The 18,137-nt window shown below is 33.7% G+C and overlaps 1 protein-coding gene across 1 annotated transcript in view; it reads right to left on the bottom strand.

The window, feature by feature from the left end:
* LOC137619481 (uncharacterized) overlaps positions 1-13,884 on the bottom strand; it is a 992,898-nt gene extending 979,014 nt beyond the window's left edge. The window contains 1 exon segment of the mRNA XM_068349542.1: positions 13,704-13,884. The gene's annotated coding sequence lies outside the window, so the exon portion shown is untranslated.
* Between the last annotated feature and the right edge of the window lie 4,253 nt (positions 13,885-18,137).

The raw sequence follows: 18,137 nt of genomic DNA, 5'->3' as shown, positions 1-18,137 counted from the left end.
CCCATGAAAATAGAAAAGTAATACTTAGGGAAAGAGAAAAACGTCTATCACATTTTTTTCTTTCCGACCATTAGTGTAATTTGTTTTGATGAGGAGTGATCACCTTTAATAAATTTTAGTCCCCCCCCCTAAATATTTTTATTCCCTTCTAGATTGGGATATCTTAGTGATACGTAGGAAATGTAAAAGGAAAAATAAAGTAAACATACGTAAACATGAAACGTAAAGATTATCACAGTTAAACTAAAGATGGAGAGAGAGAGAGAGAGAGAGAGAGAGAGAGAGAGAGAGAGAGAGAGAGAGAGAGAGAGAGAGAGAGAGAGAGAGAGAGAGATTAGTGTTAGAATGAACCCTATAAAATATGAAAAATGAATGAAATAAAGATCTTGTGAAACGAGGTAAAACACATGGATAGAGCAAATGTGGTGAAGCAAAGGGAATAATGTGCGATAAACTAAAATATAAATAAAAAATTTGCAGAGAAATAAAAAACATTAAGAAGAAGTAAATCAACAGTGAGGACAATGACTTCCCTTGATATTGACCTTAACAGATGAAGAGAATTCTACAACGAAATAAAAGATAAAAGTAGAAGCAGAAACAAGTTCAGCGGTAATAATAGCATCAGAAATACCATAGGGAATAGCATCGGCATTATAGAACAAACAGGAAGAGAGGAAATGAGAGGAGGATATAACATTTGGTGCGAGAGGTCCCGACTCAGGAGTCAACTTCGTGAGGTTGTCGAAGAAAAAATATTGTTTTCTCCAACATCCTGTGTCAGCAAACCGTTACCCAATCAGCGAAAAGTGATAATATTTCTGTTCGAAACACCAGCAAAGGTAGGTTTAGGGAGAAGAGACATTCAGTGGCAATAATAATTTGTTTTCTGTTTATTAGTGAATTTTTAATGGTAAAAAAGAATATTGTACGACATAACTATGTTTGTGTTCAATCCTATGCATTTAAAAGAAACAAAAGAACTGAAAATCTTGAAAACTTCCTATCAAATGGCAATAATAAACATGTAGAAAATTTATAAACTTTCTACTCAGTAATTCCACTATTTAAGAATGAGTCAAAGGTCAATAAAGTAAAGAATCTATTATGATTTTAAAAGATGAAACATTTCATCACCCATTTAAGAAACTTTATTGAATTAACAAAGATACAAATAGCCCCAAAGGAAAATGAAGATTATGACATTACACAACAATATATAATCAGCATATATTTTTACTTGATCTTGTTTTCATTCTGATTTTTCATATGATCATTCAGCTTCTGTAATTTTCTTTTACATAGATTCATTCAGTTTTATTTTTTATAATAACTGTCCATACGCCAATATTTTCTAATGGTGTGGTAACATATTCTATTTCAATTATAGATATACTGTACGTCCATGGTTACTTCAGTGCATTTCAACTTACGGTGGTGGGAATTATAATAGTTTTAAGTTTTTATACATCTTCTATATATAGGAGGTTAAGACCACTGGAGACATATTTTCTGCATAAAGCAAAAAAAAATAATTATCCTAATTCTTTAACAAATAATACATTTGAAAATAATGTCTCAAATAATAAACATACTTTATTTGCGAAAAGTATTCTTTCTCAATGCAGATTTTCTAATGACGAATGTTTCGGGACAGAGAGGCCTATATTCATCTGTGTAACCTTAATAAATAAATACATAAAAATATCCGATTAAATCGAACTATGTATGCTACGAGGAAAAAGGTTTGATAACAAAAAGGCATCTGTAAATTATTTAAAAAATAGATGTAACAAAAAGGCAGAGTTGCAAACATAAGGGTTAGCCTACCAAGATAGTCCATCATACTATGCAATTCCAGAGTTGAATTTTCGGTATGTTTCTTCTTCTTATTATTATTATTATCATTATTATTATTTTTATTATCATTATTATTATTATTATTATTATTATCATTAGTAGTAGTAGTAGTAGTAGTAGTAGTAGTAGTATTAGTAGTAGTAGTAGTTTATTTGGAAACTCGTTAGGGCTCAAGCAAGTAAGGTAGTCCACAGAGGAAAGGAAATGGGAATATAAACAAACTATATATAAGACATAACGAATAAGAATATAAATTCCTCTAATATGAGTAACAACGTAAAAATAGATATCTCAAATATAAACTATTAAGAGAGACCACCTTAAAGTTCAACCGCCAAAGAAGGGAGATCATCCCGAAATCTGGTCATAGCATGAATAAACCTTCTAAAATACTGCATAGGCCTAGTATTGCGCCATATGATAGAGAAGGCAAACCTGTTAGAATTAACTGCATGCTCATTATTATGTACAGAATGGTACAGCTTGCGAATATCTGAAAGCAAAGGATATTCTGAATTATGAAAAATTTTATGCAACATGCATAGAGAACTAACGGAATGACTGTGCCAGATATTATCATTTAGATCAGATTTTTTTTAAAATAGAACACAAGTTTTCGTCCAAAAAAATAAAATGAAAGTCAGCAGCTGAAAACTATACAGAAAAACCATAGCCTAATCAAAACAGAGTAGAGGGGAAGAATTAAATTTTTTTTTCATAATACATTGATCACAGAAAATCCTGAAAGACTTTCTCAATAAGCCAATTTTGTGTGCAATTACCTTTACCAACTTCGATGTGGCGAAGGTTATATTTTGATAGGCGATGTGGCTTCGTGTTTATGATTTGCATAACTCAAAACTATTTGACCGAATCTCATGAAATTTGGTGGGATTATAGGCTATGATCCTAAATAGATTTTGGGTCAAAAGCAAGGCAAAGGTCACGATAAGGCAAAAAAAAACGTCTTATTACCATATCGTGCCTAATTATTATCTGATTTGCATGAATCTAGCGCCAAAAGGTGCATAATTCAATTGCCTATCTTATGATATACAACAAGACATATTAAAGTGATGCTATAACAATTAATTGTGTATCATTTGTTTGAATGTCTGTCTGTTTGTGGTTTGCATAACTCAAAAACAATTTGACCTAATAACGTGAAATTTGGTAATGATTGGTTAGGATCCAAGAACACTTTGATTAGATTTGGGAAGTGATTTGGTCAAACGTAAAGGTCAAGGTAACGAAAAGGTTAAAAAGGTTAATTTGCCATATCGTGGTTAATTTATATTCAATTTACATGAAACTAGTGTCAAAATGTGCATAATTCAATTGCCTATCTTGTGATATACAATATTAAATATTATAATGACGCCATTACACTTGCTAGGGTATATATTTGTTTGAATGTCTGTCTGTGTTTATGACTTGCCTACCTCAAAATCTATTTGACCTAATCACATGAAATTCCGAGAGCAATTTGATTAGATTTTGGAAGTGATTTTGTCAAAGGTCAAGGTCAAGGTACCGAAAAGGTCACAAGGTCAAAAAAGTTTTTGCTATTTTGTGGTTAATCTTTATACGATTTGCATGAAACTACTGCCAACATGAGCATAATTCAATTGCCTATATTAAAATATGCAACATGATAAAGGGGAAGGTATGCGCTTAATCGAGTACCCGTTATAGTTAAAGAAGAAAAAGACAATATGTTTCTCAAAAGTCTATTTGCAATCAAGTATCCCACCTAGAATTTTAAAAGTCATATATAGTTTAAGAGACATTGTCAATGAAAAGATGTAGATGTTGAGGAACCAATGTTATCGACCTACATACAATCACACTTGAGTTTTGTTAAGGTTCAACTTCATGCTCCATAATTTACACAACTATATGTACTAATTTCAGCTAGATCTCTATTAAGGGGTTAAAAAATCATAGGTCTACTTTCAGGAGATGGAACAAATGCAAAGACAGTAGCATCATATGCATATTCAATGAGGCTGTTTTCTATGCCAAACCACATATCATGCATATATCGTATGAAAAGTAATAGGCCGGGAACACTGCCCTGAGGAACACCAGTTATCACATTTCTATAGTCACCATGTTGCCATGTCAACTACTCTGCAATGTAATATTAGAAAATTCAGTAATGATGCTTAGGAAACACCCATCTACTCTCGCCTGTTTAATTTGAAAATAAAAACATTATAACTATCACTGACTAAGGCAGCACTAAGATCAACGCTAATTGTAAGAAAGGCATCACATGCTCAAAGGCCAAATAGGGAACAGATGATATACCTTCAGCATACCTATTTAGACTTTAGGCCAAAATACGTTCATAAACTTTAGATAGTATGTGAGTAATGGAAGTTGAGCAGTGATCAGCAGGGCTTGAGCTACCATAAACACATTTACCAATTCTCCAACAAGTGCAAAAAGAACCTCTTCTTCATAACTTGCAAATAATAACAGAAAACTTATTAACTTAAAATCAGCTAGATTTATTGGGAAGAAGGAAAAATACCATTTTGGTCAAAAGTCTGTTCCAGAAATGGTCCTTTATACAGTTATATTTTACTCATTTTCAGTTATAGCTTAAACTCTCTGAGCAAAAGCTCTTAGCTGAGTATATTTACTAAAAGTCGAATCTGATGTGTTACCTTTACAAAGATGAAAGGCCTCCTGTTTTTCATAATAAGCGTATGCTACACCTGGAAACTGCCTTGACTTAATTGAAAGCTTGTGCTATTGTAATTACACCATGCGAATTCTGTTTTCAAATTTCATTATAGAAACCTTGAGCCATTGCAAATAGTACGGTATTTCATAGGATATATGATGATCTAATTTACATTTAGTCTACAGTCGGCAATGGAATTAGTTAAGGATTACTTTAAAGTAACAAGAGAACAAAAGAACAAATGCTATTTCCGAATATCCTATCAGGTGATTTACTAATAAGTTTCTAAGATAAACAAAAAATATCAACTGAAACGAGTGACAAGATTTTTGCCTAGTAGGAGAATAAGTAAATGATATTAAATGACATGGGCGGCCAAGTTATATGATGGGTTGAATAAAGTATTTTCCTTTCAGCTCCCGTTCTTGTCCTTTATCCATAACAATCTTATTAACAATCACTATGGAAATGATATTGCAAGTATCTTTAAAATATCAAGGGAACGCAAAGAACAGACTGAGGCCTTTTTTTAATGATATGCACTAATATTCAAGCATTCAAACGCGTGAGCAAGACATTATAAGTGAGATCGTAGAAAATACATGTTAAGATTAATGACACGATTCACTTTACTAAATTCTATAGAATAAAATGATAATCATCCACATAACTGATATTATAATAATAATAATGAAAATAATAATAATAATAATAATAATAATAATAATAATAATAATAATAATAATAATTATTATTATTATTATTATTATTATTATTATTATTATTATTCCTTAAAAGAATAAACGCCCATACAGAATAATTCAACTAATCCTTTAAAATTAACAAGATACGCAACAAAAATGAAAACAGAAAAATAATAAGCTGCAAATTTATTAAGAAAATTTAAGCAATTACAGTGTTATTGTTTATCAACATTATGAACACAGCATACTTTTTTTCAAAATCCTGAGGCCTCTATTGTTAAACTTAACAACTGGCACTTTAGCGTCCCGGAATATAAAAATAGCAATTCAGGAACCTGTTTTTATGTCTGCAATTCTGGAGGATGGAGTATTTCAAGCTAAATGGACTCGTTGGGATCTTCGGGAGGTAATTTTACAGCGAATACGAAATTAGTATGATTGATACTCCTGGAGGCTTTCTGCCGCATCTTGGATTTTATACATTCCTATTGTAAGTAACGATTAAAGCATGTGTATTAGCCATATAAGGAAAAGGCCAATATCAGAATGTTCGATATTTTGAGAGAGAGAGAGAGAGAGAGAGAGAGAGAGAGAGAGAGAGAGAGAGAGAGAGAGAGAGAGAGAGAGAGAATTGTCTGAGATGATCGTGGCTACACATTCATAACTCTCATAACTAGTTATAGGGGTGCTTTGACTTGCCAGACAGTACTACATTGGATCCTTCTCTCTGGTTACGGTTCACTTTCCTTTTGGCTACACATACACCGAATAGTCTGGCCTATTCTTTACATATTCTCCTCTGTCCCCATACACCTGACGACATTGAGATTACCAAACGATTCTTCTTCACCCAAGGGGTTAACTACTGTACTGTGATTGTTCATTGGCTATTTTCCTCTTGGTAAGGATAGAAGAGACTCTTCAGCTCTAGTAAGCAGCTATTCTAGGAGAAGGACACTCCAAAATCAAACAATTGTTCTCTGATCTTGGGTAGTGCCATAGCCTCTGTACCATGGTCTTCCACTGTCTTGGGTTAGAGTTCTCTTGCTTGAGGGTACACTCGGGCACACTATTCTATCTAATTTCTCTTGTTTTGTTAAAGTTTTTAAAGTTTATATAGGAATTAATTATTTAAATGTTGCTACTGTTTTTATAATATTTTATGTTTCCTCTTTTCATTTCCTCGGTAGGCTATTTTCCCTGTTGGAGCCCCTGGGCTTATAGCATCCTGCTTTTCCAACTAGGGTTGTAATTTAGCAAGTAATAATAAAAATAATAATAAGAACAACAACAACAATAATAATAATAATAATAATAATAATAATAACTCCAGTTAATTCAAGCTTTTCATTAACCTATTTTAGGAAAAAAAGGAAAAAAATTGAATTTATTTAGGAAATGGTTCCAAAATAAAAAAAAGAAAATATGAATAGTAAGATTTCAAAAGAAATTAGGCGCAAAAAGAAAATTCTAAAAAGTTCTACATGCATACATAAATACATACATACAATTTCGAAAAAAAAAATTTCAGTTTTAGAGATAAATTTCTAGGATACAAATCCTTACATACATACTAACATAACAAAAACCAATAACGTTAGTTACCGAAAAGAAAATGACTAAACTAATTGTTTCAACTGAAATTCATATAATTCAAAGGCAAGTATACTGTACATACCCCAATACCCGATTTCAATAAATATTTCTGAAGATTTTAAAATGCATACATATATACATACATGTAAATGATAAAATGCGATTACATTATACCTAAAAGTAAATGACGATGAGGCACCTGCCGTAACTGTTCTCATCTTTGCAATGACGCAAGACCACAGAAAAAATAAATAATTGACAGTCATTAACTTTCATCTTGTGACTCGGAGCTAAAAGGATTCCCTTGTATTTCGTGATATGAAAACGAACGTCATGATACCTATAAAAGATATACAAAAATATGCGTTACCAAATTCCAGACGCATAACTATGAGAGAGAGAGAGAGAGAGAGAGAGAGAGAGAGAGAGAGAGAGAGAGGAGAGAGAGAGAGAGAGAGATACATTACGCCAGCGTCCGTCTCGGTTGACTCTATCGTGTGACTGAATTCCAATTTCACGGCCCATCAGGGCAAAACCTAAACGCCAAATTCTATACTCGAAAATCAACGCATATTTCCAACACTGCCGGAATAAGACTACATAATGATTTTATCTTTCAAGAATAAAGAAGTAAATCTGTTTTTTTTATGTTTGCTAATTGACTCCTCTCCATAGAAATATAATATCTTTATCAAATCTTGTTTATTGCATTTGCTACGAATAAGGCAAAGGATAGATGACATCAATTTACTTGCAATATGCATCCTCATGTGTAACTAAATGTTTTGTAGAATGTATTATGTTCAACACTTCTCACTAATTTATGTTGATGGATGCTATGTAGAATGATTGACTTGAAAGAGTCTTTGCACTCATATCGGTTCCTTTCTTCCATAAACGGAAAGTATTATATTTCGCAAAGGCAAACCTGCCTGACAAAAATCTGATTTTTTTTTTCCGAAACATTAATGAAGATTAACATACGTTCAAGGAAATCATGTTCGAAATTTCAATCTATATGCCGATATTATTTATATTAATGTGAACGACACCTATCCATAAACAAAGCACGCCAACGGTGCCAGAAAAATTCTACTTGAATTTCCAATCACGTACATCCAAAAATGTAGGAAAAAGAACATAATAATCCCTGCTCTCTTCAGCGAGTTTTCACAATACAAAATTCAGTCTCTTCAAACTTGTACAAAATTCTTATTCGCAGTTTCGGCTAGAATTCCATCCTGGATTTACATCGAGAAAGAAAAACGCCATTCGGGAACGGACCAGTCAGGCATTACACTTCGAAGACAAGGAACTAACCAATGTCGACATCGGAAGAAACGAGTACGATTCTAAGCGATGCGAATTTCTTGTAAAGAGACGCCTCGTCCGGCGGAAAACTTCACGGCATTTATACCGTAATGCAATTCACAGTGTCAGGAGGAATGAAAGGTAACCTAAAAGAAATTTTATCTAGAAGGAGGCCGTCAGAAGAAGGCATTCTCTGATATGTAATTTATATGCCATACAGGGGAAGATGTCACCATACAAGAACTGAATGTTTTTCTCTTATGGATATACCAGAATTTTTTGTATATCAAAATTATTTGGATTATTGAAGGTTATACTTTTCATTTTGTGTAAAATAAGGTTAAAACTCAGCAGTTTCAATCATATATCAGCATTCATAGTTCAACAGATATCTCAGTTAAATAAGCAGACGTTGCCATTAAATCTGAATTTAAGAAGAAAATATGAGTGGGGGTTGAGGTCAGCTCCCTGCTAACACTTTCCCATTAGCTTAACCTGTGTCATGCATTAATATAAATTCATTAATAAATTGGTCAATAATCTGTACAAATTCAAATCCCTCTATCATATGCAAATAAAAACAATATTTTTACAAAGTTTTGACTATAAGAACATATCAGCGTGAGGAAAAAATAAAGGCAAAATCGCCACTTTTATCATATATATATATATATATATATATATATATATATATATATATATATATATATATATATATATATATATATATATATATATATATATATACATATATATATATATATATACATATATATATATATATATACATATATATATATATATATTTATATGGAATTTTCTTCACTGTATGAGGCTGGTTTTGACAATATAACAATGAATATCAAAGTCACGTATGAAAAAATGGCACAATAATAAAAACTATAAAAAATCATACAAGGAAAATCGAGTAAAATCGAAAACTTGCCTTGCTTGCACAAGTTTTACGATTAATGGTTAAAAATATGAAACTATCCAGTCATTGAAGTATTGACTGAACCACCAAGATAATTCATATATATATATATATATACTATATATATAAATGTATATATACATAAATATATATATATATATATATAAATATTATTTCAATATAAGGATATGCACGAGTAATATTCTCCTCTCTCTCTCTCTCTCTCTCTCTCTCTATCTCTCTCTCTCTCATCATTATATATATATATTATATATATAACTAAAACAAAAACAAATATTATATAGGTGGAAAGCTGAGGATCATAATGCCAGTTCATAAAAGGAGAGAGTATTGGTTAACGTTTGCATAATACATTAACGATTTTGCCAAAGTTCTCCAGATGATGTACAGGGAGAGGGAATTATAGGTGTATTTTACAGATAAGTAAATATGATAATACCTGAGAGAGAGAGAGAGAGAGAGAGAGAGAGAGAGAGAGAGAGAAAATGAATAACCTCGCATCACCTCTCTCTCTCTCTCTCTTCTCTCTCTCTCTCCTCCCACACACACACACGCGCGCGCGCGCGCAAACACATACGAGAATACAATAATTTTTATTATCTGGTATGATGTTACAGATATCATAATACACTTACAAAGAAGTTGTGGTATATGCTATTACGTTAAGAAAAATGCGTTGCTTCCCTTCGGAGTTTACCCGTTTTTATCATGAACTCTTTTCTTTCTTTCTACAACAGATATCTGTTTGATAATCGTACTGGCATACCTTCCATAGACTTCGATGGAAAGACAGGCTATCATGCGTAAACAAAACCAAATATATTGATATTAATGTATTACAGTTGTCCCAAATCAATAATTTTAATGTTTTATTTTTTTTCTTTAATATGCATGCTATCAAAAAGAATAATTAATAAATCTGGACCGAAACTCTTATCCAGAAATAAGCGTCAGCTTTGTTCAGTTAGATAATTTAACCCTTGAAAAAAATTAATAAGATAGTTGCTCCTATGTAAAATTTGTATTTGTAGGTAGTAGGTTGGCCAGGGCACCAGACGCCCGTTGAAATACTACCGCTAGAGAGTTATAGGGTCCTTTGAGTGGCCAGACAGTACTAATTTGAATCCTTCGCTCTGGTTACGGTTCTTTCCCTTTGCCTACACATAAACCGAATAGTTTGGCATATTCTTTACATATTCTCCTCTGTCCTCATACAACTGACAACACTGTGATTATTAAACAATTCTTCTTCACCCAAGGGGTTAACTACTGCACTGTAATTGTTCAGTGGCTACTTTCTTCTTGGTAAGGGTAGATGAGACTCTTTAGCTATGCTAAGCAGCTCTTCTAGGAGAAGGACACTCTAAAATCAAACCATTGTTCTCTAGTCTTGGGTAGTGTCATACCCTCTGTACCATGGTCTTCCACTGTCTTGGGTTAGAGTTCTCTTGCATGAGGGTACACTCGGGCACACTATTCTATATAATTTCTCTTCCTCTTATTTTGTTAAAGTATTTATAGTTTATTTAGGAAATATTTAGTTTAATGTTGTTACCGCTCTTGAAATATCTTATAATAATAATAATTTGCCATTATTACAATTGGAAATTGAAAATAGTGCAAAAACATACAGGGAAATAGTATCGCATATGGGTCACTAGTATGACATAAAATGTATTCACCAAAGGATAAATCTCCATTACAGAAGCAAAATATTCAATGAGGAATAAATAGTAATTGAAAATGGAAAAAAAAAAAAAAGATTTCAAATATTCGGTATAGATTAAGATAGAAATTCATGTAAACAAAGGCTAATTATTTGTAAAATGTAATTATCTTAATTCTTATGAGTATTTTACTGCAAAATGCAATTATGAATAAGAATATCTCGAGACTTATACCTTATGTGTGCATTTATGTATGTATGTACGATTATGTTTTGGCAATATAAATATTGACAGGTAGGCCTGTTCTGCGACTTCTCATCATAGAAAATTGTCTGAAAGCTAAACAACCACCCACGAAAACCTCTCTCCTGCTAATAACCTTGGAAAAACACACACGCCATTTAAAGATTGAAATTCCAAGTGTCTGCACTTCCATGAGATCCTATCAGGTCGCTTAGGGATTACTAAAGTGGCAAGGGCGCAAAGGACTGCAAGGGGGGCGGGAAGAGAAGGAGGGGATGTTATAGCCCTCTTTAGTTTGCTCCGATCTCTTTAGAAGGAAAATTTTCTCAATGACACATTTAATACTTTTAATCATTATTTTTCTTGATCAATATTTTTAATTCTACTGGTTCTCATACCCGCCTTTTACTGTTTTGCCTAATATAGACACTATAAAGTGACAAATAAATAATAAGATTGGACATTTTCTGAAATGTTTCAGTGGTAATCACTAAACTAGAAAAACAGCATATATAGCTGAAATTTCATGAAATTATCTTTAATGACAAATATTACAAATGATACTACATTTACTGAGCTCAATTGTACTTGGTGTTCAATAGGAATAGCTTCATTAAGAATATGTTAAAATTTTAATGGCTAATTCCAATAACAAGACAAAATGTAAATATAAAAAATCAAATGGATAAATAGATGGATATTTCCTCGAAAAACAAGCTGTTTCAGAACAATGCAGGAAAATAATCAAATTCCTTTTCAAAATTATCCTTTCCTAAACTCAGACACGAAATGTATTTCTTCAACTTTTATAGCTTCAGAAGCAATTAAGTTCATATACAGTGCATATTAACCTTTCGCTTAAAAACTAAAGAAAAACTTTTATACAGTCGGAGAGGCATATATCCACTTTCCAGAGGACTAGATGCTGGGAAATTATCTTTGCGTCCTACGCAATTCTACGGGGCATTATCTAATGATTTCACTTACTTTGCTGTATGTGTCTTTTGGCCTTTAGCTACTTTCTGTTTTAACTTTTTTATGAGATCCAGGATATTAATTAAATCTATTTAAAGACTTTTTATATTGAGATATTAGAAATTTTGGATATAGTCATGAATAGTATTTTTATAATTGCTCACTTTCGCCCTAGTTAATCGCTATGTTAAGGGGAATGCAATATACAAATAAAATAGAGAAATTCTTGAGTAAATAGCGTTTTGCTTTGATATATCAACAAGGATCATATTTGAGCTAAAACGATTATCTCTTGCTCACTTTCTCAGCCCCCCCCCCCCCCCGCGGCACACACACACACACACACACACACATATATATATATATATGTGTGTGTGTGTGTATATGTATATATATATATACATATATATATATATATATATAAGTTATGTTTGTATATATATATACATATATATATATATATATATACATATATATATATATATATATGTGTGTGTGTGTGTGTGTGTGGTGTATTGTGAGTGCGTGTTTGTGTATCTATCAAACTAGTATCATTACTTTTCATTATTTCAAACTTTAAACTAATTTGATTAATGCCGCATTTGAGAGACATTATTCAAAGGAAAATTTTAGTGAATTGTGAAGAACCATTGAAAAGTATATCCCAGCACGCTTTTGTGTGTTGAAGAAAAAAGTTGGATGAGATGGAGCTACTTAATAAGGAGCCTTAAAAATACAAACTTCTTAATTAAACGCGGGAGGCATCTGACGAACACAAATTATTATACATGAAAATAAAAGTTGTAGGGATACAAGAACATTTGGAATAGGCCTATTTCGGTGCAATATGGTCTAACTTCTAACTGACTAGAATGTTGCCAAAGTAAATATTCCGACGGAAGAAAAATACTATATTCATTCTATGTAAAAGCATCTAGTGCAGTTGTACTTAATTCGGAAAACAAGACATAAATTTGTCCACTAAAATCCCTACAATGTGTAGGTCTATCTTAGAGATGAAACTTCGTGCACATCGTTGTCGGGGTTTTGTGTTATATAAACATTACTTCATATAATCTCTGAAGCCTAACTTCGGAGACGTCGTGTAATTTCTTTAAGTCTATTCCATAGCACCCAAATGCACCCTGATGTTCGCAGTATAAATATAAAGAAGAAGAAAGCGCCGAATCCTGAAATTTGACATGAATATTGAATATGGCGACACTATAATTTTATTTTTACCTTTTAAAAAAGGGGTATAGAACCTAATATTATTACCCTAAAGCTATGCGTTTTGGGCAGTCGAGTAAAATGATATTTCATTTGGTAAAGGAAAAGTCATGGAGAAACATTCCATAGGTATCAAGAGCATGAAAAATGGAAAGCTATAGGTTCTTGATATATTTGCAAATCTATATTAACCTGTTCAATTCCCGTGGGCACGATAAAACGATTCCATACCTTACTTTGATGTTTTTCATCGCAAATATGACCCAAACTGTTAAGGAAGTTTCAGTTCTTCAAATATTAGAAATAAACATCCCGACAATCTACCCCTGAGCACCAGATTAGAAGTGAATTCAACTTCGAGAATTCTGACGCATCAATCTGTCAAGAGACATGGAGCTGCTCAAAACCACGCGGGAATAAGCCCGAGGATGCAACTTATCTCACTGACCCACTCGTCGCTACCCTACCTTAGAGGACCCTCAGGTGGCACTTTCGGAAGTCTGCGGCACTGTCACTTTGAGTTTCAGTCCTCAAACGTATATCCCGAAGGAATGGTAAACCACGCTTGGATACAGCCCCGTTGAAAAAAAGTCCTAGCGAGAGCGGAGGAGCGATAGCTTAAAAGCTCTACTACTACACGCTTTCACAGACAAGCGACAACTAGTACGATAGCGGTGGCGGTTGGAGGTTGGTGCATGTGGGAGGGACCACCTCACTTTGGAGGAGGGAGGATGAGGTAGAGGTGGCAAACGTAGTTTCCAGATGTACCACAACCGTACAATTTCCCATTAGGATAACTCAATTCTCCAGTGTGGAATCGGTTGTTTGAATCACAATACCAAAGGTTCTCTTTATCAAAAAAGAAAAGAGTAGAAGGAATAGAGATTGATGGGCCAGACATTTTAAACCAGTTGATATTTAAGTGACAAGAGGGGCAGGTTGTCCGACAGCGTTGTCCTGGCAACGTTACCAACTGAAAGGAAAAGAGGGAGACGCAACGGGAAGGATCAGGGTGAGGAGGGAGAAGAGGAGGATGAAAGAGAAAGATAAAGAAAGAGAAAAGTCCTAGATGGTAAGAAAGAGGATACAGTAAAAAACACTAATTAACAATTATTGAAATCAGAAAAACGAGTAGTGCCACTTCTGTTGCATGATAAATTAACGATCTCTCTCTCTCTCTCTCTCTCTCTCTCTCTCTCTCTCTGCCTGGGCTCAAACTTGACTCAAGTCGTCTACTCGAGAAGCGTGCCATCCACCTCTAGCTTTCCTAAGCGCCTCTTGGAGTCCTGAACGAGGGCAGAAGAAGAACTTACCAACCTATTCGTTGTATTGACCCGACCACGGTGGCGGCGGACGGCAGCGGGTGCCACCGCTGCTACTCAGGCCTCACCCACATTTTATGACGAGAATCCTACAGAAGAAAGGCCCAGCAGTCCCACAGAGAGGCACGCAAAAACATACAGATACTTATTGTTTGAGAGAGAGAGAGAGAGAGAGAGAGAGAGAGAGAGAGATCAAAGTTTAGCTTTTCTAATCTGCCCCTGTAAGAGATAGATAGATATATAGATAGATGGGTTGGGTGGTAGGTAGGTATATAGTTGTTGAAGTTTTTCAAGTGTAGCACTGTCTTGGCTAGTTATGATTTAGTAGAGAGAGAGAGAGAGAGAGAGTGAGAGATGCATCCAGGTTCACAAGCAAACCGTTTTTGTGGTCAAATTAAAAGTTTTATAACTTTACTATCTTCATTTTTTTTCACATTTGCTTCGCATATCCTCGTTTGTTTCCTTATAGTTTTATTTTCTCTCCTCTCTCTCTCTCTCTCTCTCTCTCTCTCTCTCTCTCTCTCTCCACACACACACTCACATGTATGAAAGTCTACTCGGGTGGAAATAAAGTAGGATACTTACAAACAGACATACGCACACACACACGAATTGAGTACTTATGATTCGCAAGGATTTACAGTTTCACTACGGAAGTTTCCAGTACATCATTATAAAATATCTCATTTATAAAACGTCATAACCAGAATTTGAAATAGAAACGTGTCAAGTGTTCGCTTTATTATTTTTGAGTAACGGAAACCCATTAATCTTTCCATGTGCTTGCTCCGGGAAATAAAGACGCCTGACTATTTTAGATTTTAATTGCAGTGATTAACGTTCATATCTCGCAGCTACTCTTACTGCCATATCACTATTAACTTGCGTTATATATAGGTTAAATTTATTTTTTCTATGTTGTAGACCCAGTGATATGTTTTTTTTTTTTTTGACACATTAAATGTTAATGTTAAGATAAAAGTTCCTGTAATGATTTGTATCTCAAAGATATCATTGTATCCTAAAATTAGAGCTTCTGGGTAATTCTCGTATCCTATTATCGTCTCCAGCGTGTTTGTTGCATATTATAGTTCGCCCTGAGCAATCAGGAACTTTCAAAAGAAAACGGCCTGATATGAATAGAGGACTCAAGGCCTGTCCCAGGGAGACTAACATAATTTTTCACCGCGCCAACATTGCTCTTGGGGAGGCATTTCTGTGACACCCGCCGTGATACTGCTAAATAACAAGGATACCTTGGAATATCGAATATCATCAGAAGCTGTGTCCCTGATCATTGTCTTTTATATCTGAAACTAGGCCTACATCGTGAAAAATCGTTCAAAATCTCTTATTACATATTGACTTATAAAGCTAAGGCCTATATAACCTTATGATTTTATCTGTAAATTATTTTTATATTGGTAAACTGAAAATATTTTATAGAACTTGCAAAATATTGTAGATATAATTATTGTTGAATATTGTTATTGTATGGTTTGCTGGCTAATATTTTCTTTCACTGTTGGTATTTTGCTAATTTTCATAATAATCGATTATTAATGGTACAAAACACTGATGTAGATATTACTTAATCTACATTTAGATAATAACTGACTGAGACAGAATCAGGGGGCCTGACTAGGATTCTCAATTGTTGTCCTATTTGAAAGTCAAAGATTTTTCGTGAATTAAACCTTTGTCAGTTGTGTAAAATAGCCAGCAGACATGTCAGAGACCGAAGGCATCTCAGTTTTTCGGCATTTTTGATGGTTCACAGATTAAAGATTATAATGATCTCAAGAAATCCCATCTAGCGAATTTAGACAAACATCTTATGCTTAATATTAAAAATTCATTGCAGAAAGAGGATATTGAACATGTGTTATTTCAACATTTGGTTGAAGACAAAGTGTGACCTCACGATGAGTTTGTTCTGATTTATAAGCTATAGAAGTGGAAAATCTAAGAACAGAATCTTATTTAAGAGAAAAAGAATTGGAAGCGTAAAATCTAAAATTCTGATAAGGATTCGTGAGGAAAATGTAAAAAAAAAAAAAAAAAAAAAAAAAAATAATCATAATCATACCGAAAAATTTAGGTGACTTATTTTGAACAAAGATAAGAAAGTCTATGCTTCTATTCCTGAGGATAGCGTTGATGAGTATGAATATTTGCAAAAATGCCATTTTATAGCTCTATGAACTAACTCCTGAAGTTATACAAATGAAGTTTAGGATTTGGACAAGAAAAATAATCAGACATATATAGAATTTAGCAGGGGAAAATATGATTGGTTTGGTAAAAGGTGTAAGTTAGCAGAGTGTTGGGATGATTTTAAGAGATTAAGGGAAATTATCTTAACCAAGCAATTTGAAAATCATGCTAGTAAAAATATTAAGCTTTATTTAAATGAGAAAAAAAAGTTATCTACTCTTTTGTGAAACAGCAGTAGGCTATGTGCTGATGATTATGTAATGGCTCACAAGAAGTCAAAAGACTGTAGGGACACAGATAAGCAATCTAGTAGAGATTTTGTAGACCAAATGTCTAGCTTGGATTCTCATGTCAAGTCTCAAAGCAGCAGTTTGAATGTCAAGTCAACTAGGAGCAGTTCTGTAATGTGTAATGATTGTTCACATGGTGTCTGAGTGTTTCAAGTTAAAGAAGAAAGAAACTAAACTCTGGCTCTCACTCTACCACAGTCTCGCAATAACGTACTACCAATAAAGGTTAACTATGTAGATGACCACGTTTATGACAGGAGGCCTGTTAATCCCATTGTTTGTTCCAGACCTGTTGATAAGGTTTTCCAGCCATATTCTGCCAAGGTTTTGTTAGTGTTGAAAGTAGTTCACTGTACCCTGTTTGCATCATGTGTGATACTGGTTGTGTTCAATCACTTGTTTTTTGGGAAATTGTCCCTGTGACTGAGCATTCGTCATTGGAAGTATGCTTCCATTCGTCGGGTTGGTGGTGACCATTTTAGTATTCCCTTTCATCGTATGAATCTTCATTGTTGCTGGATATCAGGGCCTTTTGTTGTTGGTGTGGTTTTCCTTTTGACTATAAGTGCGTTCAATTTCTTTTATAGTAATGACTTTGTAGATGAGAAAGTTGATGTCTGACAAAAATGGTTAATGAGCCATGTTTTGATATGGATTGGAGGTTCTCAGTCCTGATTTGTTTACTCATTTTCTTCGTGTTATGTGACCTATCAGAAGACTCAGAGTTCTACCTACACGTCTGGTGATGTGTTGGTTTGTGATAATGTCTCCATAGTTGTTTGTTCTCCTGACTTGCCTTGTGAAGACATGTTGGTTTGTGGTGCTGTAACCACTGATGCTTGTCCTACTGACCTATTTCATGAAGATGTGTTAGTTCATGATACTTGTTCAACTGCTGATTGTTCTACCAACACGTCTAGTAATGTTATGTTGGTTAACGATAATGTTTCTGCTCGCAAGTGTTCAACCACTTGTCTCGGGAAAACTTCAATTTGACACCATTAATTCTAGCAAGCAGGAGCCAGTGCCAGAATTTCACAAGGCATTACCTTGTGCTAAAACTTATATGGAC

The sequence above is a fragment of the Palaemon carinicauda genome, chromosome 26 (assembly GCF_036898095.1).
Source record: "Palaemon carinicauda isolate YSFRI2023 chromosome 26, ASM3689809v2, whole genome shotgun sequence".
In the NCBI taxonomy this organism is placed as follows: domain Eukaryota; kingdom Metazoa; phylum Arthropoda; class Malacostraca; order Decapoda; family Palaemonidae; genus Palaemon; species Palaemon carinicauda.
Note: the sequence above shows the minus strand (reverse complement) of the source record. Positions and strands in the feature narration are given on the sequence as shown.